This window comes from Desmodus rotundus, chromosome 4 (assembly GCF_022682495.2).
Source record: "Desmodus rotundus isolate HL8 chromosome 4, HLdesRot8A.1, whole genome shotgun sequence".
Lineage (NCBI taxonomy): Eukaryota > Metazoa > Chordata > Mammalia > Chiroptera > Phyllostomidae > Desmodus > Desmodus rotundus.
In genome coordinates this window covers 4,544,111-4,570,422 of record NC_071390.1, presented here as the reverse complement: position 1 = coordinate 4,570,422, position 26,312 = coordinate 4,544,111, and the positions used below count along the sequence as shown (strand labels likewise).

The 26,312-nt window shown below is 51.9% G+C and overlaps 1 long non-coding RNA gene across 1 annotated transcript; it reads left to right on the top strand.

The window, feature by feature from the left end:
- The first annotated feature begins 1,462 nt into the window (after positions 1–1,462).
- Positions 1,463–23,409, top strand: LOC123479286 (uncharacterized). Its single transcript, XR_006654865.2, has 3 exons — positions 1,463–1,697; positions 21,901–22,121; positions 23,144–23,409. It is a non-coding gene; the product is annotated as an uncharacterized lncRNA (long non-coding RNA).
- Positions 23,410–26,312: the final 2,903 nt, after the last annotated feature.

The following is a 26,312-nucleotide window of genomic DNA, read 5'->3' as shown; positions in this document are numbered from 1 at the left end:
ACCTCCCCCCCAATTCAAGGAGGGCTTCTGTTTGCATACATGTATCTTCATTAGTATAGATTCAGAAAAGGTAAAGTTAGTTACTTCTTAAACAAATGATCTTATTGAATGTTTTTGTCTTTATTTAACAAGTCTTCAATCTAATCTTTAAAGGAAAGAAAAAGAAAGCCCAAGAATTAAATGCTAAAAAAAAACAAAAAACAAAAAAACAGGTGGGTACACCGTGGTGGATTTAAGGCTCCTGAGGATCAATTTCGGAACACCAACAAAAAGCTGTGATAATAGAAGGCAGAAAAACTATGGATTAGAATAAGGGTCCTACATGTTACTTTCATTTTGAGGAAGAAAGAATTCAGAGAGTTCAAAAAGGTCGCATCTGTCACTTCCTATGGCAGGCACATGTCATTTTTTCCCCGTGGCCTGAGGCAGGAAAGTCCGAACACTCCGTTTGTTTAGGTCCACACCCCCCACCCCACCTGAGACTCAAGCTGCCCTGTGGGGAGTGGCCTGGGAGGGGCACGCTGCTCTGGGAGGTGGGGCAGAGGCTTGTCCTTCATGGGGGTGAACAGGAGTCTCCATTCCCAGGCCGTGTGGCCAGTGAAGACTTCTTGCCTTCTGGTTGGATTCTGTTTCTTCCGGGTTAAACGGCCTCTGCTAACGGGTCTCTTTTGGGCGATAAAGTTCAAACTCCTTATCAAAGTGACTTCCCCCCATTTTCAAGGAGTGTCTCTCCTCCTTCCTGGGTACTAGGATTTGGGATTCAGATAGGGGGGTGTTTTCCAGCCCCAAGGCTCTTGGGAAGGGGTCCTAGTTCTTCAGCTGAGAGGTCTGGCCCGAGGAGCCCCCATACTGCGGTGTGAGGGCAGCTGTAACTGGCCCAGGTAGAATTCTCAGCAGGGGGAGGGCAAGGGCTTATTCCTGGGGTCCCAGCCATTTCCCTACTGACCTAGCACAGCTGACCCTCTAAGATGCTGCCTTGTCCTCCAAAGCCCCATCAGCCCTCCCCCCCCACCCCCCACCCCCGCCCAGGGCCACTTCCCTCATGGATGCACAGGGCCACCTCCCTCATGGATGCACAGCACCTCCTAACTTTCAGGTGCTTTCCACATCCCCAAGAAGCCATGAGTTCCGTCCAGGTCACAACACAGGGCAGCAGTGCTACCACAGGCCATCCGTACAGTCACTTCTCTCGGCCACCCCCCAACACACACGCACACTCACACTCACTGTCCAGGCAGGGGCACAGGGACGGCAAGGGTCGGTCCAGAGGCTCCCCTCTCCCTGTCTGCACTCTTTCGGAAAATAAAGGGCATCTCTTGAAAAATGAATGATTGGCTTTGAACAGAAAATTAAAACTGGGTAAACTGTTGCCTTGGCTGATGGGGAGCTCAAAGTTGCAAGTAATGTTCAAGGATGCCAACCAGCCTACTGTCACGCTCCAGGAAGCCACAAGTACTTCCTCCGTGGAAAGCGATTGTGAACTCGATGCAGGAGAGGAGTGGCTTGTGTTGTTTGAAAGGGCACATGAAATATTTTCATGTAATTTTACATCTGGAAGACACAATACCAAATATTCCGATAATTCACATTACCGAAAGTAAAGCTCACTAAACTCTTCTTGCTTGGTGATGACGCTCAGCGGGGACAGAAGGGTCGCTTCCTGGACTTGCAAAAGCTGGCTGAGACGCTGTTGGAAGGTGAGTCTGGTTCCCATTTTGACTTTTTTGATCAACTGTGGAGGTGTGTATATGTTTCACTATTACCACCTAGAGTGTGCTTTTTGGAAGTAGGTGGGAAATTATTAATAAACACATAAAAATCCCACTCACATCAACATCTCTGACTTAGGGCAAGGGGCTTTTTTTTAAGGGACAAATGATACGGAGGGGACAAGAATTGCCCCCAGTGGCCGTTGTCACATTTTGGAACTGTGATATTATGTGACAGCTTCATCTGTGTGGTAAGGCCTTGGACAGTGGGAGGTGCCTGGTGAAGTATTTCTCGGATGGATGGGTGGAGGGATGGATGGAAGGAAGGACAGATGGATGAATTACACTGTGACTATATTTTGAGAGATTCCAGCTGTACAAAAGTTATATATACAAACCGATGAAGAGAGTCAATTAATTTTAATTGAACGTGTTAGTGTTAGGGAGGTAGGGTTTGGGGTTGTCTGTAAAGGTGTTTTAACCTGTACTTTGTTACGTTGTTTTTCTAACGTACAAGAGTAAAGGAGCAAAGGGAAATGACATGCAGCAAATAGTTCGGAAAAATAATATGCATGGAAAACAGATGCGGCAAAACGTTAAAAACTGGTGAACTGGGCTGATGGGTGTATGGGAGTTCCAATGGCTTAGCTGTAAATTTAAAAATTGTTTACAGACGAAAATTGTTTTTAAAAAACATCCATAGCCCCAGTGTGAAGTGCTGGGTTTGTGAGGCACTCCTTTCTCCTGTTTAGCCGCCTTCAAATAGGAAGGCCTAGCTCCTCTCCTGCTCTGTGCCCCAACACCCCCCACCCCACCCCACCCCAGCAGCCTTTCTGCCTCTCAGAACCCGACCGGGACCTGGGAGAGGCCCGGGGGACAGGCCGGGCTGTGGCTCAGGGCTCTCCCTTTGTGGCGAGCAGGGGCCTCTAACTGAGGTCCTCATTCCTATCTCTCCTGTTTCATTTCCAGGAACCAACAGCTGTCAAAAAAAGATAGTGGCCCTAGATCATAGCGGGTCCTATTATTGTAACTGCTTTATGCAATGAAATGGACTAGTTGTGTGCACTGGGAATTTCAAGGGTCCCTGCCGCCAGAGTTGCAGGGAGCCGGACTTAATTGTAGGGTCACACCTGTATCCCTGTCATCTGGGGCTCACTCACCTCCGACCCACGACCACGGGGAGCTCTCTGTTGCTGTCCTGAAGGGAGGTGAGAATTCTGCTGCACTTTTTACAGAATGTCTGTGCCCTCCATGCCTGTAATGTAATCGCAGTGTGATCCTTACTTAGTTCTAGTCCGTGGGTACGCGTTGCCTTCGCAGATGCCCTGCCCCTTTTCAACCCTACGTCACAACTCCAGTGCTCCCGCCCTGCGCGGTGAGGGCTGCGGATCGGAGTGGTCGAAGCTCTCTTTCAGACCTTATTTGGCATTCAGGTTCAAGCCCCTCGATTTTAATTTGTAGCGAAACACACACTCACACCCACGCACCCACACACACGGTGCCTGAATCCTTTGAAAAACGGGGACTCCAGGACTAGGAAAATAAGAACAGGCTTGCCGACCCGCAGAAATGCATGTCTGTGGTGTCACATGCGGAAGAAATACAGGTATTGAGCTCCGAACATTCAACCAACATTGGAGGAGGCTGCTCTGCGCCTAGCCAGGCTGGCCCCTGGGACAGACACTGGCCCAAGCGGGGTGCTACCTCCAAGGACAGAGGACCTCAGGGAAACTGCCTTACCCCAAGGAGCACCTCCTTTAATTCTCACCCTGATTCAACCTATAGGTGCTGCTCCCAGAGGGTTGGTGCGGCGCCACTTCCCTGGGCTGCAGCCTGTGCGGTCACATCACCCCGTGCTCGGAAGGGCCCCACACTCGGTTTACCGCTCCGTTGTCTTGAAATGCTGGACAATTCTGAGCAAGGGACCTTGCATCTTCACTTCGCACCAGGCCCCACAGATTAATTAGATAGACAGCCCTCATTCATTAACTTGCCGAAGGCTCCTCCCCCCAGAGAGTGGCAGGCTCACTGTGCAGCGTGGCTCTTCAAACCTCCCAAGTTCAAGGTGCTTCAACCACCTTGGGAAGCTAATTTAAATACTCAGATAAAACATGCTTAATCTGTGCACCATAGAACCCAGGACAGAAAAGCCTAGAATTCTGTATGAGTGACTCATCGGGTCAAACCGAAGCCACATGAGTCCAAAATGTCCCTGGCCTCTTAGGAAGCCACCTCCTCACATGCCCAGCCTTGGAATGTTAGTTTTCCTATAGCAGGGCAGGCCCATGACACACAGACCTTCAGACGTGCTAGCAGCATGACTAACGCCGCCGTCACAGAGGGCACTGACGTGACTCAGCCCTCCGCCGAGCCTGCAGTGGGGCCACGGTGGGAATGGCCAACGAGGGACGTAGCATGGAAATGGACGGTCTCCTGGGATGACCACACACGGGACAGTTCCGTCGTCAGAGGAAATGATTCAGCTCCAACTACAACTGGTTTCGGGTCTAACGCTCCTGATGTGGCCTGCAGTTCAGTCACCTGCAGAGCACCCTCGTGACGGGGCCGGCTTCAGTGAGTCTGTCCTCCCTGGGGAGCCCTGTGCTTGAAAAAAAATCACTCCTCCATTCCTTCCCCTGAAGATAATACATGCAAGGCCCATGTTCACCAGGTCAGCTGGCCAGGGAGCCTCTGCCGGCCCATCCTCATCACTCACAATGCACATACCATCCCAGAAAAGCACCCTGTTTCACATTAGCTAGGGCGGCCCTTGCGTTTCAGACCAGGATGCTGAGGCTGCAAGGGTGGGCCACTTGCCAAGGCCTCCGAGCAGATAAGCCATGGAGCTCCGGCGGAAACTGCGGGTCCCGGGGCCTCCGGGGCCTCCCCAGCTCTGCTGTCTTGCCTGTTCACTGGGATGTGGACAGGTGAGTGCGCCTGGCCCCTGGCCCCTGGCCCCTGCATCCCTGGAGATGTGCCCTCACGTTTAATTTGTGCCGGGAAGAAATGAAGCTGTGCTCTGCTAGTTTTTCTTCCCTGCTCCAACGTTTCATTTCAAGATTGTTCAAATCTATAGAAAAGCTGATTTAATAGTACAATGAACACTCAGAGGCCTGCCTAGTGGGACCATTTGTTCACATTTTATCACATTTGCTTTCGCTTTTTTCCCTCTCTGTTCATAAATACTTTTTTTGAACCATTTAAGAGTAGGTTGCAGACATCCTGATGTTTGACCCTTAAATGCTTCGGCATGTACTAGGAAGAAAGGTCTCCTCCTACAAAAATCCAACATCGCATCACATTTATGAAAATTAACAGGACCTGGAAATACAGGGGCTGTCGACTCAATGCAATTCAGCGTGTGGTCGGCGTTCCAGGGCCAAGCTGCAGACTAGCCGTTACAGGTGGGCGGCAAACTCACATTGAAATTGAGAGCAAGCTTTTAGGACCTTTCCTAGCAATTTGACAAAGTCATTTTAGGCCTATGAAGTTTAATAATAAAGATTCTGGGCTTGCATTTTACATATTTTGCAAGGAATTCACTCTATTTTACAAAAGCACCAGCCTGAGACACAGAAAAGCAAAAACTGCTCCTTCACCGCAGTTAGTTTGAGAAGCACGGTCCAATGCCCAGGCGGTTTGCAAACTTTCCCCATTATCTCAGAGCTTCTTTTGTCGATTGTTTTTGACCCAGCACCCAGTTGGGGTTCACACACTGCATCTGGTCGTCACGGGGCCGGCCACCTTCCTGCTTCGCTGAGACCTTGAGGGTGTACCCGCCCAGTCGAGAGCCAGGAACTTCAGTATTTGGGGGCCTATAGAAAGTACTGTTCCTGAAGCTGTAACGGGGGAAGCCCAATGACCCGACAAGTCGTTTTTAAATTCCGTATGCACGGTTTCTTGATGATAGGGAAAGATCATGACGTGTCCGTGGCATTTTGGCAGAGTTTGGTCAGGTGAGGCAGAGAAGCCTGTGTTGGTGTTAAGTCTCCACTGAACAAGAGCCTCGCGATGCCCTGATGTTGCAGAGGGTCGTTGGGAAGACCCCAGTGACAGGGTTCTGCAGCGCTCGGGGTCTGGTGAAGACCTTTGCGCAAGAAGGCCACCTTGTCGGGTTAGCGCTGGTGGTGGCAGACCTAGTGTGGATTTAGGGGCTCCTCAGCTGGGGAGTAATTTGCGTTTGTCTGGACTCATTCCCACCGAAGAGAAATGTTTAATGTGCTTTGACGTAAGGCGCGATACAAACAACTACTGGTTACTGCAGAGGAAAAGCATCCGACCCAGTACCTGGCATGTGCACCAGGTGGGCACGTTGAACAGAGGCCGCTGGGCTCGCTCCCACGCGGGCTTCACGCTGAGATCCGAGCGATGTCTCGGGCCTGTGCTCAGAAGGCAGGGCCCTCTGTCTGGGGTAATGCTCCACAGTTGTCGTCTTGAAAGTCCTCGTAATTTCTAATGTCTAAATGCCCTGCGTTCTCCTTCTGCACTGCACCCTGAGAACGATGTAGCTGGTCCCTCCACTCCCTAAATCTGTTTGACCCACCTCTGATGTCGGTAGCAGATGGGGTGACTGCCTGGGCACCAGCAGGCTTCCCTCGAAAGACAGCGCACACGTCACGCATGGATGGCACAACCTCCAGCGTTGGTCCCTGAGCTTCTCTGACACCGTGCATCCCACTCACCTGCACTCAGGTGCGGGGTGGGGGGGGGGTTCGGGGGGAGAATGTGGGGGCGGGGCATTCCCACATCCCTGGGGACAGGAGCGCTGGGTAAGCCCTCTGGGCTCCCAGTCTTCGGACACGCAGTTCTGAAATGCGCTCTGCGCATGTCTCAGAGTACCGCAGGGACCGAGCCCCCTCCCACTGCAGGAAGAAACTGGATTTCATTTAGAACAAATGCCTAACACTTGGGCCTGGGCTCCGTTTTCCTTGGATAAACGGGCAGAATGCGCAAGCTCAGGCCAAAGGGTAATTTGAACCACTGGGATCAGCTCACATGTCAACTTAAGTGGCATTGTCACCTTTGTCTCATTACAAGGAAGCCAGACTTCTTGGGCAGACTGTGGCCCCATTTTCAGGTGGCCCTTTGGGAAGTGGGCTGAGACCTTAACTTCTGGTATAGGCCATAATCCCAGCTGGGCTTTTCTCACATAGTTGTTTGGAAATAGCCTCAGAGGCTAATCATTAATACACATAAAATATTTATTAAGTACTTAATTCATGCCAGGCTCCTTTGCCAGCTGCTAAACAGAACAAGAAGAATTGGGCAGGGACCCCACCCTCAATAAACTCCTGGTGCACCTAGGGGGTTACAAATCCACGACTTCCTGCCGTGAGCTCTTACCGGACACCCACAGCCAGCACGGCACCAACGTGGCGCTGAGGCTCTTGCTGCCTCTCCGTCTGCAGTGCCAGCGGGCTGCCCAGGAGCCCCGGTGGAGACTCGCCACACTGCACTGGGTCTGGAGGTGGCGCTTTTCTCCACACTGCCTTTCTTCTGACTGCATGGGTTTGGAGAAACACACCCTTCCCTGGGCCTCCTCCCCGCGGGTTGAACTGAGCAAACGAAATGAGGAGATGGTGCAGGGCTTGTCAACTCCTGTGTCAGCCTCGTGGTCCCTGCACATCTATTAAGCACTCACCACGTGCCAGGAACAGCACTAAGTCCTCGCCAGGACTTATTTCGTCTCACTTTATTTCATCTTCACAACCACTCCATGAGGTGTGGATTTTAAGCATCCCTGTTTCACTAAGAAAGTAAGGCCCCGAGGGACTAAGTCCATTTCCATGGGGGGTTTAGACACAAGTGGAGAGGCCTGACCACAGGACAGAGCCCTTAACCAGCGTGTGGGACCGCCTTCCTGTGCAATGTGGCCTTCTGGGATTCTGTGGTCCCAAGAGGACTCTCAGAAGGAGCAGCGGCCCACCCCCACTGGGTGAGCACAGGCGGGGAAGTCTTGAGAGTCTTGAGCTGGCAGAAGAGAGGGGCGAATGCTCCGCCCACTTCCCTTCTGTGTCTTTCTCACACCACACCAAAAAGGCAACATGTCAGACACAGCATCCACGGCCCATCCTCCGGAGGACCCGCCTCCTCTTGAGCTTGTGTTTCCCTGGTGGAAACTGCACATCTCCTTTCTGGTCTACTTCCCTCTCTGGGCTGGTGTCAAGGAAGCTCACACCCAAGCCTGAATGAACTCTAGCAACTAGAGAGTGCCTTACAGGATGCGTTCCATCAACTCTTACCACCCCAGCTTCGTCTTGCTGACATACTCTTGTTTTCCTTTTATGCTTGTGTTCCAGATGTCTCCCATTTCCCTCCAGATCCACTCTGTACCCTTTCCCACCCTGCTCTGCCCTGGGAGGCGGACCTCCACCGACAGCACCAGTGTTCGCTCACCCATGGGCTTACAGCAATGGGAGCCACAGCCACCCAGAAAGAGGGAGGAGAAGGAAGGTGGTGTATTTTCCCCTGGCAACCCCGCCTTCCCCTTCTTCCTCCACCTGCCCACCCCCCCAACTACCAGTTGTTGCGTTGGGCTGACTCTGCCTTTCCACCAAAAGCCATACATCCCCCTTCCTTTTTAAATTTATTAAGATCTAATTCACATACCATAAATTTCACCACTTTAAAGTACGCCTTTTCGGTAGTTTACAGTCTATTCATAGGGTCAGGCAACGATCGCCACTGCCCAACCCCAGAACTTTTAAATGATCCCCCCCAAAGAAACGAGGAACCCATTAGCAGTCACCCCTCATTCCTCGTTCCCCGCAGCGTAGGCAGCCACTGACCTGCCGTCAGTGCTGTGGATGTGCCCGTCCTGGCCGTTTCCTCCAAATGGAATCACAGAACATGTGACATGTCATCTGGCTTCTTCCGCTTGTATAAGGTCTTCAAGGCCCACCCAGGTGGGAGCACATGCCGGCACCACAGTGCTTGCAGGCTTCCTGTTGCTGCTCCAGATGTCTCTCTCTCTCTGGGTTCTAGTAGCTTCCGTCTTTCCTTGCCCTTTGGGCTGAAAGGAGGTGACAGCTGTCTGTCCAGGTTCTGCACTGTCCTGTGGGGTTTCCCTGCACTCACACTTTCAGAAATAAACCCTCCTCCCATCCTCCCGTTTGGAACGCGCCTCTGCCTACTGTTGGCACTCGGACTGATCCCCATTTTCCTTGTACAAAGTTTACACTTTGTATGAATTTCCATAATACGGCTCCCTTACTTTCTCATGGCAAGTTGGGACAGAAATAAATACGTAATAGATTTGCTGATGACGTGAAACTTGATGGGTGGCTTGTCCTCAGACCCCTTGCCTGCCAGCAAGCCACTGGATGGTTTTCAGAACTCTTGGGGGCCTGACCCCCTCCACGTCTGCCAGTTCTGGGAATTCCCGTCAGGGATCCTTGGCTGCATTTGGAAGTCGCTGCGTTCACTTGGCTCAAGCAAATAGAAATGGGACATTGAGCGAAGGGCCAGGCTGAGAAATGGCCACAACTTGTAAGTTCACGTGAAGATACACTTGGGAACTGTGCAGAGCCCTAATTTTAAAAGAAGGCTCCTTGGGAGGAATATGAGAAGCCAAGAGAGTCATGTTTTTTTGCTTTCTTCTTGTCACTGCTGGTGGCTGAGAACAGACTGTCCGGCCTCTGCCTACCCATGAGGATTCTCAAAGAGTTTTCAACAAATTTCATTTAGTAACAAGGAACAGCTCTATTAAAATAAAAAAAAAGAAAGAATACCATTTGCAAATGACCCCCATTACAATACATAGGGCTTTGATATTTACTGTCTTATGGAAGAGTTGGCAGGAGAAGCAGAGAGAGACAATGGGCCCCGGGGTGGAGGGCCCAGAAGAACAAGGCAGGGCTTTCTTCACTTTGTCACTCAAACCCGAGGGCTTCTTTCTGGAGCGACTTTCGATGTGAATGCTCCAAACGTTCCAACGCCAATGGCCATTGAAATCTTAGTGGTAAAACTCCGGAGCCATGCAAGTGTTTAGGATAGGAAAAGGATTCTTGAAAACCCCACAAAACAAACGCTTGGATCCAGGGCTGTTGGAAGGAGAAGAAAATCCAGGTCAGTTTAGTTCAGCGCCCAGTTCAAGGAAATTTTATTTCCAAGGATAGCGTGTAAGCTGTTCCCATTCTGGGGCAAATGTGAACGGCTTGCCGCATGTTTCGTCTACGGTATTTGGGGGAAGATTTCAAACTTGCTGGGCATATGGTTTGGCTGGAAGCAAGAAGACTGGCCCTCATAGACCTGGTGGGAGTTTTAAGTGGCCCAACATTTCTGGGGGGGAGGTTTGGCAATATGTATTCAAAGGCTCAAAAGTGGCTAATGAGTATATGAAAAGATGCTCAACATCACTCAACAGTAGGGAAGATGCAAGTCAAAACCACAAGGAGATAGGACCTCACGCCTGTTAGGACGGCCATCATCCCTCTATCGAAAGCACAGAAGGCAAGTGCTGGCGAGGGCCTGGAGAGAGGGGACCCTCGTGCACGGCTGGTGCGGAGGCAAAGTGGGGCAGCCACTGTGGGAAGCAGCATGGAGTTTCCTCAAAAGGTTAAAAGTGGAATTACCATATGCCCAGCAATCCCACTTCTGGGTATATACACAGAAGAATGAAAAGCAGGATCTTGAAGAGACATTTGCACGCTCATATTTACTAGATTATTATTCACAATAGCCAAGAGGTGGAAACAACCAAATGTCCATGGATGGACGGACGGACGAACAAAATGTGGCACATACGTTCGATGGACTATTATTCGGCCTTAAAAAGGAAGGACATTGTGACATCTGCCGCAATGTGGGTGAACCTTGTGGGTTATTGTGCATTATGCCCAGTGCAATAAGCCAGGCACAAAAGTACAAATACTGTATGGTCCCACTTATATGAGATCCCCAAACTAGTCAAAATGAGAAAAGCACTAAGTAGAAAGGGGGTTGCCAAGGGCTGAAGCTGGGGAGGCGGATTGACGTTTGATGGGCACAAAGTCTTCAGCTTTGCGAGGAGAAAACCTCCTGGAGGTCTGTTGCACAGCAAAGCGGGTGTACTTACCACCACTGAGCTGTACACTAAGGATGTCTGAGGCGGTAAATTTAAACCATTTAAATGAAATGTTACATGTTTGCAAGGACGATTAAAAAAAGTCAAAGGAAAGATTTTTTAAAAGCCTTCACGTGTTTTTATCCTTTGCCAAGGAATCCTGTTTCTGGAAATGTTTCCCGAGACGCTCTCAGGGAACATGTGGTTTTGTCATAGTGAGATTGGGAGCAACGGAAACACGGACTCGGCCTGGAGTGTTCAGCAATGGGGGCCTGGATAAACAAATTAGCACACACGTTCCAATGCCATCCTCTGCGGCCAATAAGAATTTTGTCGTAAGAACATTTAGTGGCATTGAAAATTATCATGACATGTTGAACTAAAAAGGTGAATTGGAACTTAGAATCATACTGTGGTCCCAGTTTTGCAGTAATTCAGGCATCTATGCAGAGAACAAAGATGGGAAGATCTACATTGAAATGTGGACGCGGGTTGTCTTGGGCACTGGATTGGAGCTGACTTTTATGTATTTCTGTGTGTTTGTCTCCATTCCCTGAGATGCACTGTTGTAATCAGAAGTAAGCAATTCTTCGAAAGGAGAGGAGAAAGGAATTCCCAAAAGGATCATGCCACACGCTGGGAGGTGACCTGCGGGGAGTTAAGAAGTGACTTTCATTGCCTACTTTGTGTACTTTTTACATTTTTTTACATCAAACACGTACACATTACTTTTATAATTGCAAAAGGATGAAGTCAAAGGGAAGTGTTGTCACTGTCATCTTCCTTTCCCACGCAGACCTACCTGATGACTTTCTAGGGACATGGCTTACCAGGGAGTAAGTTCAAAGGGCATCAGCCAACAGCAAAGCCACGTGACTGGTACTGTCCCTTCTGTAAGTTCCAGGGTGTTCAGTGTGCCACCCATGCACAGACACGGAAGTGAGGTGAGGGCCCGAGGGGGTGAGGGTTGGGCAGCGGCACCTCCTGGTGGGATCCAGAGAGGAGTTGCCCCACCCCCCACAAGCGAGTACGCCTCCTGTCCCAGGAGGCAGTGGGCACCCAGTGGCTGGGCACAGCTGTCCAATTTCAGGTCCAGACTCCATTCCTCAGCGAAGAGTGCAGGGTGACACTTCCGTTTGGCAAAGGAGGTGCTGGGTTTTGGAGTGCTTCCCAAGTGTGCAGAAGACGCAGCATTCTGTATTATTCCCCAACAACGGCCCTGTCAGCATTCTGGAGGAGAAGCCTGTTTGCCTCGCAAACACTGGGTCACCCGGCTTTACCTGTAAAGGGACAGGCGTGAGCACACAAAAGACATTGCGGGAACTTCCGGCTCTGGCAAAATCTGCTGTGAGCATTTTGAAGGAAATCTGAGACAGGGAGGCGTCTGCTTTCAACTGGTCTGGGGATTTAGTTTGCTTCATCAGCTCGATTTTGCATGCTTGGAAACGGTCTTCTATCCTTAGGACAAATTTGGTTATTTTTATCTTGCTTTTCATTTACTATTATAACGTAGCCTATTTCTCATGTTATACAAATTCTTCAAAAATCTCCAAAATAGTCCATAATATCCCATCATTTGCCACAAATTGCCCATTTGGTTGCCACTGAATTTATTGGAAACTTTGTTAATAAATGTTATTAACATTGCTACTGCAAATAATACTTTTGTGCCTTTCAGCTTTGTTTGCATTTCAGGTTATTTCCTTATGACTGATTTCAAAAGCGAAACCACTAAGTCAAAGGCATTACATCTTTCAGTGGTTTTTTGTTAATGTCGTCAAAATTTCATTTCACGTTGCTCATATATATGTCTTTCTCTTTTGAAGATGAAAATGACCTTTTTCCTAAGTGTAAAAGAAATACCTCCTCAATGTAATTCAGGTTTAAAAAGATCTAAAGTGAAAATTACCAGGCAAATGCATCACCGATAATTACTTGTTAACATCCCTTCCAGAACTTTCCTTATGTCCATGTATAATAATACGACCTATCATAAGTATTAATGTTCATCTCTTATTTCCCCTTAACATGTCATGAACATCTTGCCTAACAGTTTAATAGAGGGATATATAAAACATTTTGCTGGCGCAGTCACCCCTATATGGAGACATACTTTTTTGAACAAGCTTGGGCATTTTTAAGGCGCTCGGCTCTGGTTACTGAATCACGTTCTGAACGGCTCCGTCCAGCTTTGCCCACCCTGCCAGCAGTGTCAGTGTGACCGTCCCCCTCCCCACCAATGGAAACTGTTTGGGGTGCCCTACTTTCTATGCTGAGATGTTTCCAGCAAAGACTGAAGGCAGGAATCTTGACCCATACGTTCGGCGATTTCGGCTGTTTTCTCAGGAAGAATGGAGAAGAGCCAGGGCGGCCCACCCGCCGGGGGAGCGGGCGAGTTTCTGGAGCCGGCGGGGGGGGCTGTGGGCTGAGGGGGCCCGGAGCACTCTGGCTCTGGGCAGATAGCGTCACGTGTTTGCAGAACTTGGGTCACGTCTCTGACTTCAGACGGGCGTGTGTTTACCGGCATGTACGGTATCCTGGGGCAGCACTGCACGCAGGTGTCAGCAGCTTTCGCAGTCTGAGGACCTCGCTCTTGTGACTGAGTGAGCGCCACTCCCCCACTTCAGCTGGGCACGCTGCCCTCACAGGAAGCAGGGCGCTCCGAACCCGGCAGGGCCTCAGCTCACTTGATGTCCAGGTGCTGGGGGTCAGCTTGGAGACATGGGGATCTGCACTGCGCACCCAGGCGGGCGGAGGTCGCTCACCTGCCAGGGAGCCGACCTCGGCTGTGAGCACGGGGGATGTCGGGCACTGGGCGGGTGGGGCCTCTGATAGCCTGCTGTCATGGGCACTTGGGGCCAGGCGTGCCTTGCCCTCCTAAGTGCAACCTCTGTCCAGCTAACCCCAGTGCCCTGAGTTGCCCAGAAGGGGGGCATGGGCGCGGTGGGAGGGCTCAGGGGGAGCTCGGCAGCTCTTCAGAAGCTTCCCACCATCTCCCTTGGAGGGCTGGGCTGCACTTGTGAACTTTTGGAGCCTACTTCCCAGAGCGGTGTGCACAGGAGACAACACTGTCCTGCAGACAGGGGGCATTCAGAGCCTTGGTTAGGTTTTTCCTACTCCTAGGGAAGGTCCTGGGAGGGGGGTCACCGTGCCCATGGCAACAAGGGGGAGTGAGAAGCATCACAAGTTGTGGGTTTGTCCTATAGATGGACCAAAGGGTTCCTGGGGCCTTTTCTTGTCCTGTTCTGTTTTGTGGGGAAGAAGCAGATTGCACCCGAGAAAATGAAGTTCTACAGACCGGTAGCCAATGGCCAGGCTACCACTTCCCTTCTGACCTCAGCTTTGTCTGCTCTGTGAAGTCACAGAGCACAACCCACAGGAGTGTCTCGGGGAGGGGAGGAGCTGGGACACATGAGAGGGTGTGGCAGGGAGCTAGCTGCACACAGGTGGCATCTGGCAGTAGTGACTAGCTCTAACCCTAAAGTCCTCAAGTAGAAGTGGCTTCTGGCTGGGTAGTGTGTTGGTCCAGTAGGGTCCCTGATCAGCCCCTGAAGTCTGGACGCCCACCAAGGCTCATGAGGCAGCGACTGGGTGAAGAGCCTACAGCAGGACCAGAGCGCCTCTCCACAGGCTGGCATGAAGTACGTGCTCAATAAATGCCTGTTGAATGAAGGAAGGAAGGTGCGGAGCGTGAAGGAAGGAAGGAGCCAGCACCGAACATGAACACAGCTGCCACTGCGGCCACACCAGCGTCTCCCCTGCCCCACCCCCAGCTGTCACTGTGAATTTGCTGTGCTCTTCCTCTCTTTCTCCCCTGCTTCCTCCCTGTCTCTCCTCTCTCTTTACCTCCACTCTTCCTAGCCTTCCACCTGGTGAGCTCCTACTCATCCTGCAGAACCCATTTCAGAGCCTACCTCCTCTGGGAGACTTGCCTGGCCCCTCAAGCAGCGGTAGGTGTTCCCGGCCCTGGGCTTCCCAGCCCTCCTAGAGCACTGCTCCGACCCTTTGGAATGTGTCCCTGAAACTTGGGAGCTTCTGGGGGAAGATTTTGTTCCCCTCCCCTCCCCCCTATATCTGAAGCATCCTGTCCAGGGCCTGTCATCTCAAAGGTGTGTCCTGTATGTGTGGTGAAAGGCAAGATGGCGCAGAGCATCAGGCTTCCTTGGGCCAGCTGGCCCTGTTCCGCACTTGAACGCGTACCCCAGACTCATTAAGGCCTTCCAGTGTCCAGGAACTGCAGGTGGTTCTGCTCTGTGGTCAGTTGCCAGGGCCTTCTAGGTGACCAGCAGCCCACAAGCAGCAAAAGACAATGTCAAAAAGAAAATCGAAGGAAGGCAAATGTCTTTAACCAGAGACCCAGGGCACAAAATGCTTGTGTCCTTGCAGGGGTCCCCCTCTCAGAGATAAGAGGAAGACAACCAGGATGCAGCACTGGCTTTGTAGCGCTGCTCTGGCCGGCTGTGCCCCCTCACAGCTGGGCTGCAGGCAGTGGATGCGAAACTACCCCCTTTGACTGCGCTCCTTCCACCTTCACAACCAGAAATGTCTTCCCCACCATGGACTGGCTCGGGGACAGGAAGTGAAGAGTGGTTCCTCCCTCCCAAGGAGCCAGTGCCTGGAGGGGAGACACAGGAGGGACACTGTGGTGACTCAAAGGCTCTGAGACTCTCCGGAGGGGTGCTCCACCCTCTGCACGGGCAAAAGGCCCCACAGGGGCTGTGACATCAGAGTGGCACTGGAGGGATCAGTGGGGTTGCACTGGGTGACAAGGTGGAGCAAGAGCACAAGCAGAAGCCCAGCGTCTGCTGCTGGTCCCTCCCCATCGAAGTCAGTCCAAATTCTTCCGCGGGCAATGAAGGCCTCCCGCTTGGGCTGCTCACCTCCACCCCCCCGCCCCACCGAGTCCTCAGTGGCTCCCCAGTTCACCCCTACAGGCTCAGTACAAACTCTAACACACATTCAAGCACAGCCACAGTGTAGATCCGCCTGACACCATCAGTCACCTCTTCCCTCCTACTACCCCAAACTCCTGCCTTCTGTCTGGAGCCTTCTCCTCCTCCATCTCCACCTTCTTCGGTTCTTCCTGGTTTACCTTGCCAGGAGCCTGGCTCCCTGTGGTCACTGCGCAGCCCCTTCGGCACCCAGAGTGTGGAGTGGGTGGATCGTTGAGTCACTGGAGAAATCTCCCCAGCGGGAGGAGCAGTCCCAGGGGTCAGCGCATTGCCTCCCCTTTGCTGGGGGAGCACTGAGCAGTTGGGCCCCCTTCCCTGGTGGGAGGAGTGCCCCAGGGGCTCTCCGACTGCTCTTCCCTCCTGCTGGTTGGGACAGGCCCAGGCAGGGGCTCCTGCTTTGGCGTCCCCCACAGAGTGGTTAAAGGGGCTTCCAGACGGAGCTCACAGGAGTGAAAGGGTCATACTACTTCCTCGTTCATCTGTCACTCGTTTGTTTGTGTCCCAAACACCTATGGAACACGTGTCAGGCATCGTGGCAGGGATGGGGTACAAAAAGGACCGTCACCACCTGTCTTGGGGAGCATCCAGCCCAAAGGGGAGCTGGAGCTGGTCACAGCAGAGAGCACCTGGGAAGTGCGGTGGCCCAGAGGACAAGAGAGTGGGTTCAGGGAGCAGGGGTCAGGAAAGGAACTGCAGCCCAGGTGGCCTTGGAGCCAAGTCCAGGAAAATGGCTAAAACAAGGACGTGTGACAACATGTGTGCACGGGTGTGCACAGGCACATGTGTTTTATATGCACACATGTGTGTCCAAGTGTGTATGTGTGCACGAGCAGAGTGCACACACACATATCTGTGTGCACATGTGTGACTGCATGTGGGCACACATTAGCACATGTGCATGTGTGTAAAGGTACACATGAGTATACGGTCACGTCCACATGCACATGTATATATATGTTGTGCATGCACATGTGTGTAGCTGGAAGGGCACATTAAGCAGAGGGAACAGCCTGTGGAGGGCATGGAGAGCTGTTGGCCAGTCCTTGTGGGGTGCAGGGGACCGTGTCAGGCAGCGGTGCGGGGTATGGGAGCAGACGGCGGGCGGTCTTCAAGTTCATGTGTTCCTTGCAGGACACCTGAGGGGCCAAGCGTGGACTCCCGGGCCTGGGGCGTCACTGACGCTCTGAGTGAGGGAGCCGCCTAGCCAGAGTGGGTCCGACTCCAACACCAACCACCCCATCCTCCTCCGACAGCTGCCCTGCAGAAGCTGGTGCAGAAGCAGCCTGGGCAGGGGCGTCTCAGAAGGCAAGGGCGAGACCTCGGAGACCAGGACCAGTCTTCCCACTGCGGTGCCTTTGAGTTTGACTGAGAAGTTGCACTTTAGCTCCTAGTTTGTCTTTCAAGCTCTAGCTTTCCCATGATTCTGTGTTAGATAGGTAACTATTCAAGTCCCTGGCGTGTGGCTGCCTGGGGGTCCCCTCTAGGCTGGGGTGACCCTCATGGAGGGGGATGGGGGCCTCCCACGGAGACCTTGGCACATCTGGAGTGCACTGGAGAACGTACCACAGGGCTTTACAAATAACTAAATGAGTAAGAAAGGGCCTGAACAAACTCTTTTTGTGGGAATAATTTTTATGTTCCCAAATATTCATGGGTTCAGTTTTGCACACAATTAATTGTACTTACAAATGCCTCCTTGAGGGCACAATTAGTCATTGGCAACTCATTCTAAAGGTGCCAGAGGCTAATTGTACCCCCCAGTGAGGGGTTTCAGGTGTAATTAATTATTCTTTAATTATTAAATTTGTTATGCACTGGTTGGACGCACAGAGTTGTGATCGGATGAACTTGCTGGCTGGCACAGGGACGGCTAGAGGGAAGGGGACTATGCCACCCTCCGAGCGAGGAGGCATGTGGAAAGAAATAAAGGCCTTTCTGGCTGCTGGCTCAGCGTGGGAAATTCCTGAAGTGACAGTAGAAGAGCTGGCTGAATTGGGCGGACAGCGGGAGGGCCAGCCCAGAAAGCCCGTGGCCTCCGGCCCTCTGGGCCAGGCAGAGGAAGGCCTGGGGGCTGAAGCGGTCCGAGCCTGCCCCTTCAGCAGTGTGAACAGGGCAGGTTCTGAGCACTCTCTGAGCCTCACCTGTGCCTCGGGCTCCCGGTGCTGGCTGAGCTCCCCCACTGTGCAGATGGGGCAGCTAGGGCCACAGACGGGGTGAGTTACCCACAGAAGTCAGTTTCTTTGAGAAGCAGTACCCCATGGGGGTGGGGAGGGTGGGGCGTGTCTCGGGAAGCCCGCTGGAGCCAGACTTAGCAGTTTTGAAACCTGAACATGAACATGAGCCCTGTAACCCCGGGAAGGTCATCTCATCTCGCTGGGCCTCTGTTGTCTCCTGTGTGAAACGGGAATTCATAACAGCGCCCCTCTCCATGGGGCTGTGAGGATTCAATGAGTTAGCATTTGTAAAGCTTTAAACGGGGCCTGTCTGTAGTAAACGTGGCCACGTGGTAGGTGTTGTTACTTTTGTTCCCTCCAGGGCCACAAACCTGTTTCCAAAGAAAAAAACCACTGTGCAAAAGGTAACCCTCCAACTTTGCTTACAGCGCCCTGTCTGTGCTGCCTCCTGACTCAGGGAGAAAGAAGATCTTCCTTTTGTAGCCAAGACGGGGGGTGTCTCATTAACACGTTCGAAGTGGTATGTCTGTGTGAAGAGATGAAGGGTGGTCATTTTTTTCTTTGTCTTTTTCAGTCGGTTTCACATGCTTTAGTTTTCCTTGGCTTTTATTTTTAAAATGTGCAATGTTAAAAAGAAAGACAGGAGAATAATACACGAGCTCCAAGCCCATACGTGGGTCCTTCTGCAAACTGACCTGCAGACAGTAGGTGTCCTGCAGACCACGGTCATGGCGTCACAGGGTCTTGATCTTGTCCTTGCACCTGCCCCTCACCAGGACCCCCTCCCAGTGGTCATCTTTCTCGCAGCTCCCTGATGCGCTCTGCCCTCCTAGTTCGTCCTGGCCTGACTGCCTGACCGTCAGTCAGTGGCTATTCTGTGAACTGGCAGGTGCTGGGATGCCCCTCTGTACTCCCCTGAGCCCTCCATGAGGGGCCCAGCCAGGATCTCAGCCAAGCACTCCCCGTGCCTGAGAACTGGCTGGGTTGCGGGGGTTGGGGCAAGCTTTGTGGTTCCATTTGATTTTATGTTTTATTCGGACAGCGCCCTTTCCCTTTCTGCTCACCGCCCCCCCCCCCCACCAGGGGCAACCGCTCATGTGAATTTGCTGAGCATCTCCTATTCCGTTGTAGTGATGCCCAACGCATGTACGCATCTGTAAACAACTGACCACTTTGTGTGTGTTTAACATGTGCATCAATGAAATCACCTGCAACGTGGTTCTTTCACCCAGCTGTCTGTCTTTCCTCTCTGTTCGCTGTGAGGCATGAAGCCCTGGGTCTGCAGGTGTGCCAGGTGACCCAGGCTCCGGGGCCCCCACAGCCTGAGACAGCAGCGAGAGCCCTGGAGCCAGAAAACCGTCGTCACTGACCACCTCCATGCCCTATCAGGCATCTCTCTTGTGAGCAGCAGGAGCAACACCCAGCTAACAAGTGGAAAATGAATTTAGTGGCAGGCTGTCAGGTGGCATAAATTATTGAAGGGAGGCAAGAGAACCAAGTGTAAGAGCAGACATGAACAGGTAGTAATCAGGCAGTTTCAGGAGTCTGGGGGGCAGGAACCCACCCACGGCTTGTCGTGGAACCCCTGGAATGAATGCCTCCCGGATGACACATTTTGTCCTTTCACCATTTCACTTAAGATGTAAAGTCCCTGAGAGGAAACTTGACTCAAACTGGCTTAAGCACAGACAGAATCTATGGCTCACATAATAAAAAAGGCCAGTGTTCAAAAGCAGTTCTACCTTCAGGTATGGCTTGATCCAGGGCCCAAAGGACATCACCAGGACTCACTCTTCCCATCTCTCCCTTGGGCATCCCCCACGGCTTTTGCTTGTTGTCCCCTTTGCTTGTAGGGCATGAGGGTTTCTGCAGCTCCAGCCTTGCACACCCTCAGCTTTCCCAATTAATTGGACATGCCAGCGTCTGCCCCAGCCTCCTCAGGAGAGGCTGGTGAAATGGCATTGGCCCTCATGAAGTCATGAGTCCATTCTGAACCAATCACTGTAGCCAGAGAAATGCCATAGTTTCATTGGCTAACACCCAGTCACATGCTCTCCCAGGGCATCCTACCTGAAGCTCAGAGTGGACAGCTTCCCAAAGGGAAACTGGCAATCTTACCAAAATAAGGGGACATAGATGCCCAGTTGGCAGAAAAATCCAATCAGTGCCCACTCATGAATAAATGAAAGAAGAGATAGGAAAATAAAAGTAGAGCAGCAGGCCAGCCACCACGGGACTCTCCAACACCTGCGCTGGGAACAGGGAGACCCCCAGAAGCCGATGTCGGCAGGCTGTGGGGTGGGCTAAATGAGCAGTGCTCTTAGGCACAGTGGCACCAGTTCATCGGGCTCACTGGTGGCAGTGACACAGAAGGTCGGGCGGTGACACACTGCCACGTGCTTCCTCCCATCGCCCTTCCCTCTGGTCACTGTCAAATGATGAACTTCGGACACAGACTACACTTTCCTGGGGTCATCCCTGCAAATGAATTATACAAATAATAAAATTTCAGTATTTCCCATTCAGCAATGAGTCTCGGTGAGCACACAGCTCCATGGAAGGTGCTGAAGGAGCCAGCCAGGCGCAGGAGCAGCCTGGGCAATGAGATGTGGGTGCGTCTCAAAAACTGGGGGGCCTCCCCAGTGGTGAGGTGCGGCACCTCTTGGGCACAGACGTCCCCGGACGGTGGTGGAGTCTGGCCGGGACTGTCTTTCGTTTCAGATTCTCTGTGCGAAAATGTCCGGGTGGTTTTAACATTCATGAGGAGTGTTCGTGGGAGAAAAGAGATGATCGGAAAAATAATTCATAAACCCAAACCAGTCGTTATTAGAGTGGCAAAAACACAGTGCTTTTGCACAGAACAGTTTACGTTAAATTAAAAACCGTAACTTATCTCCGAGACACTCCATTTAGTTGCATCTGAGGTTAAATACGATTCAGTGCGGCTCTTCCAATTAGATTGCTCCTCCTTCGCTCCAGTAAAGTATATTAAACATAATTTCCTGAAAAGTAACAGAGATCATTACTCTGTTTGCAAATTGATACTATGTTATTGAAAATAGGAAATATTTGCAGGGATATTTCAGATTTTTTTTTTAAACAGAGAATCCAATATTGGCAGTGAGGATATGTGTGAAACCCAGATTTTCGACTTCCTGGTCAAGGGGGGTGAGGCCTGTCTGTGTGGGAGGGGAGGGACAGAGGAAACCTCAGAACCAGTGGGCTGGGCACATCTGGGAACGAGGGGCGTTCCCAGGCTAGTCCTGGGAACCCAGGAAAGAAGCTTCCTGTAGTCCTGCGTCTCTACATTCTGCCCAACGTCTGTGCAGCGGGAGGAGCGCCAGCCTGTTAAGCTTCTGGTCGATTCTGAGTTGTTGATTCACGTTGGACTTTACGGGGAGTCATTTCACTCACACAAATGGACGTTGTGGCCTTCGTGGGCTTTTATCTCTGCCCGTCTTTTGGACAGGCCTGTGAGATTCACAAGGAGCAAGGCTGTCTCTTTCCTCTGCTCCCTGAGTCACTGCCACAGAACTGTGTCAAGTTCGTGAAGGAAGCCCCCAAACAGCTCTTCCAGGGTTTGATAGGGCTCTCGTGGAGAATGGGGTTTGCAAGGCTGTTGTGTGAGCCCCAGGCTGGATTGCTGCCCTCTGGGGTTTGGCAAGGAGAGGACCAAAAGCCCCCAGTACGTAATCTGGTGGCACAGCCCAGCTGGAGCCTGGCCCCAGTCCTTTGTGAGGGGATGGGGTCTCCGTGAGCCAGGTGGGGCGCTAGGTCAGAGCCATCTGTCCATGGCGGTAGGGTGTGGCGTCGGGACTGCCAGGGATGCACTTCGCCGGAGGGAACTAACTGCCGGAGCCTGGGGGTTGCAGATGTGGAGGGGTGGGGAGCCTGCTCCGCCTGCTGCGGAAGCACAGTGCTGCTCTGCCGCGGCCACCGGCCAGGCGCTAGTGCGGGGCTAGGGCACTTCCGGTTAAACTGAGAATGTGCAAGAAAGGACACTGTGTATTTGATTTCTTCAGGACCACCTAAGCCAGCCTACGAGACACCCCTGCCATCCCAGAGTGTCGCTGCCCCCACTGGGAACAAGGAGCATTTGCTCAGAGGCCTAGAGACCAGAGCACCGGGCAGAAGATGCTGATCCTGTCTGTGGCCAGCGACAGTGGAGGAGTCCCTGAGTCATGGTCACGCCAAGCATGCAGCCCCTGCCAACTCCATGTTCCTGACCTTGAAAGAGAAAGCGGTAAGATTTGATGCAGCTGCCACGCAAAGGCCGACAGATGTGGGTGGGCTGTGGGGAGAGGAGAAAGCGAGAACTGCGGACCACCTGCCAATGCTCTGGATCAAGCCATCCCTGAAACCAGTGCCCCAGCTTTATTACATGAGCCCGTAACCCCCTGATCACACAGGCCCCCTGGAGTAGGCTTTCTGTCACCTCGGTGGGAAACCTAAGTCTCCGTTCCTTCAGCTATTCACGGACTTCGGTGGGCTAGACCACTTGTTCTCAAACTGCCTCCCGAGCACCGGGAGACCTGCAGGACTGTGGTATGGGATGGAGAGGTGTCCTTGGGGCTCCCCCTTCCCACCACAGGGGGCTTTCAAGCAAAGCGTTCTTTGATTGTGAGTTTCACCTAAGTGTGGAAACTACTGGCCCAGTGACCCATCCAGCTGACACCCCAGGTCTCACATACAGCCCCAGGAAATACCTAAGACTTAGCCCTACGGGCATCTTCTGTGAGTGGTTCTATTTGGGGGCCACCAAGTTCCCTCCCCCTTCCTTTCACCCTCTGCTGTGAATTACTCAGAGCAGCTTTGCTTTTTAAGAAGAGGGGGCGTGTGGCCCCACTGCTGACTCCAGACCAGGGCTCCGCCGCAATTGCGCATGCTCACCCTCTCTGCTCAGCCTTCGCTTGTAGGTGCCAGGTTTCTGACCTCGGCTGTCATTTTCCATGGGGGAAGCAGCCCAGGCTCCAGACTGCGGGTCGGAAGACCCGGGCACTAGCTCAGAGGCAGCTCCAACACTCAGATCTGCCCAAGTGAATGAGTGTCTCTAAGAATTTGGACCTTTCTTGTCCCTAGCTGCTGGGCCCTGACCACATCCCCCCTCCCCCAGCCCCTCCTGTCCTAGGGGTGTTAACAGTGTCTTGCAATTGCTAACTTCTGGGGTGACAATCGAGGTGCCTCGTCATTCCTCTTGGCTTGTCATCTCTTCTGTCACCTCTGTAAGCAATCCCTGCATTAATTTTGTCTGTTTTAAACACTTAGAATAGTTCATGTTTCCTGGCCGGACTGCAATGAATACAATGGTCATCCTCAAGCTTCACTTGCATGGTTACAAGATAGCTGCCACAGCTCCAGTCATCACACCCCTACCACAGCCACACCAAAAGTCAAAAAGAAAGACAATTTCTCTTTGCTTGCTTCTTTTTGCCAAGAAGGAAACCTCTCCCCAGAACTGGGCGGAAGTGAGTCAGTGCCCTGACTCTAGCTGGAAGCGAGGTTGGGAAAGTGAGCCACGCAGCATTTTTAATCCTGAGAATGTGAGACAGGCACTTCAAGCAAGAAAATGGGAGCAGAGCTATGACTGCTGAGTGAGAAACCAACCATGTCCACCATGTTTACTGGCGAGTGATCGTGGTCACGTCACTTCCTCCCTCTGGGCCTCAGTTTCCTCATCTGAAAACTGGGGAATTCAGTGAAATCAGTGGTTTCTGAGCCCTTGAGTTTCAAGGCACAGGGAAGTGGGGTCTGAGCAGGTGGGACCCTTCCCCAGCTTCAACAAAAAAGCAGCCTCGTTTGGTCTTTGTGGAAATAAAAGAATTCTGCTGGGTCCCTGATTTCTCACCCCTCCCCCAAGGACCAGGATTCAAAGTTATAGATCAATTTATAATAGTGAGGAAATAACCAGGGTGATGTTCTTGCTAAGAGTGATCCATTAATTTGGGGGGTTATTCATCATAAACTTTGGAGATTGATGGAGCTCCTTGGCTTTTTGCCAACGATTAGCAGTCTCCACGATGCTGCAGACTCTGGGCCACAGAGCCAAGACATCCGCCCTCCCTGAAATACTCACTTCTCCCTCTCTCCCCTTCCGTTGCGAGAAGGCAAGCCCCTTATGTATATACAAATGTTTCAAACTGTTTACCTTGCACAGAGGAACTGGTCTCCGCAGACCCTTCTCCCCAGCCTTGACACCGGCAGACGGCCTCGGAGATGGGCTCAGAGAGGGAAGACTGGACGTGCCCTTAACAGATGGCTCTTCTCGTCCAGAGGGGCTTGTCCCTTCGGAATCTTCCTTCCTGCCCTTTGTGGGTTTAACTCTACAAGGGCCGTGCTGGGGGCAGAGCCCGTTTTGCTCCCGATGTCTCAAGACCTCTACAGATGGAGGGCTCAGAGGCTCGCAGGGGAAACCCTGGCATACGGAGCCTTGGCCAAGGCTCGGTCCTCCACTGGGAAGAGCCAACAGCACCTGACAGGTGTCTGCCAGGTTGGCTCATTGGACATCTCTCCTGCCCCTCACACTCTCAGGAGACAGTTCCAGCCTCCTGAGTCGAGGTAGCGCCTTCACACACCCATGCTCTGAGGGCTCCTCGAGGCTGCTCTGTATGGCAGCGCCTGGCGCTCTGCCTGGCATGAGTTAGACAGGACAGGTGATGTTCCCAAGGCACAGGAGAAGAACCTGGGGCCCAAGGAGATGAAATGGTTCACTGTCTCACCCAGGCTCATGCAGGTAAAAAGAAAAATAGCAGGTTCAACACAAATTCAGCTTCGAGGATTCTGAGTTGAGAGCCCACGCAAGGACGGATGCTCACTCAAGGTCTGACTCACGGGAGACGCTCCTCTGGTCCCACTTCCTTCCCTCCCCCGCTTCCTCTCTTCCCGTGGCTCTGGGTTTCCTCTCTGGATTCAACAGAGACAGAACACACAGGCCCAGGTGTGCCCAGCCTCCTCGCCGAGCTCACGCGACTTTGGGAAGTCTGACACACGCCAGCTTTTATTTTTCAGTAACCCATGGAAAACGGGAATACATCTGTCTCAGCTCAGGCTGCTACAGCAACGCACCACAGACCAGCAGCTTTTCCAACAACAGGACTGTGTCACCAACAGTTCTGGAGGCTGAAGTCCGAGGTCAAGGTGCCAGCGTGGCTGAGTTCCGGGGAGAGCCCTCTTCCGGGTCTCAGGCTGCCCACGTCTTCGTGTATTTTCATGCGATGGAAAAGACAGAGCTAAAACTCTCTCTCTCCCCACAAGGACCTGAGTCCCATTCAGGAGGCCCCACCCCCTCGACCTAGTCACTCCCACAGGCCCTCCCCCTAATACATTGGGGGCTGGGATTCAACATACGAATTTCAGGGGGCACAAGCCTCTGATCCGTAACACAGTTTCATTAGGAAACATTTGAATAGCATGGATAAAATAATGCAAACAATCAATAATACACATAATTAAACTCAGGTCCCTGCGAGGATCTTACCTGCTGTTCCAGGCTCCTGCCCAAAGGAGCTACTGGTGCCAGTCTGTGTGGCTTGGACACTTCCAGACCTACTTCTGTGCATTTATGAATGTATGCATGTAAATATCACATAAAAATACGTATGGAGGTTTGTTTTATCTGCTGGGATTTCATTCATTTAAGTGGTATCGAAGCACACACCTTCTGCAACTTGCTTTTTACAGAACGCTCCTACTCACTATATTTACATTGGCCTTATTTGTCTTCTCTCTGCAGCTTCGTCGGCGAGTGCTTAGTATGGGCATGTTGTGCTGTGTGCAACTAGTCCCTTACTGAAGGGCAGGTGGGTTTTTCCAACATCTCACTGTTAAAGATGATGCGGCGACAGGCTTCTTGCTCATGAATGAGTATTTCTCTGGAGGAAAAAACAAAAGCGAGTGTTTCTGCAGGAAAAGGAAACCATATACTAAGTTAAAAGAGAAGTCAACTGGGAGGAAATATTCGCAACATATACGACAAAGTATTAATAATCAGATTATATGAAGGAATGCTTCAATTTACTAATAAAAATAACCCAATAGAAAAATGGGCAAAGAATACAAACAGGCAATTTGTAGAGGAAATACAAATGGCTGATTTGCATTAAAAAAAAGGTGCCGCACCTCACTAGTAACCAGGAAAAAGCGAATTACAGCGACAATGAGATACCTTTTTCACTCACCGAACTGGCCCAGATTCTCAGTGGAATGTCAGTCACGGGCAAGAGTTTGGGGAGGTGGCGCTGCCACACGTTGCCAGGTGCACACTGAGCCTGTCCCTGTGGAGGGCAGTCCAGAAGCATCATACACTCTCAGTTGTACCCGCCCGGGAGCCGGCAATTTCCCACCTTGGCTTTGCTGTGCAGAACAACGGTGCAGGCTACTTTGTGCACAGAGGTGGCCGTGGCGTTGTCCCGGCCACACACAGAGACTGTGGTCCAGG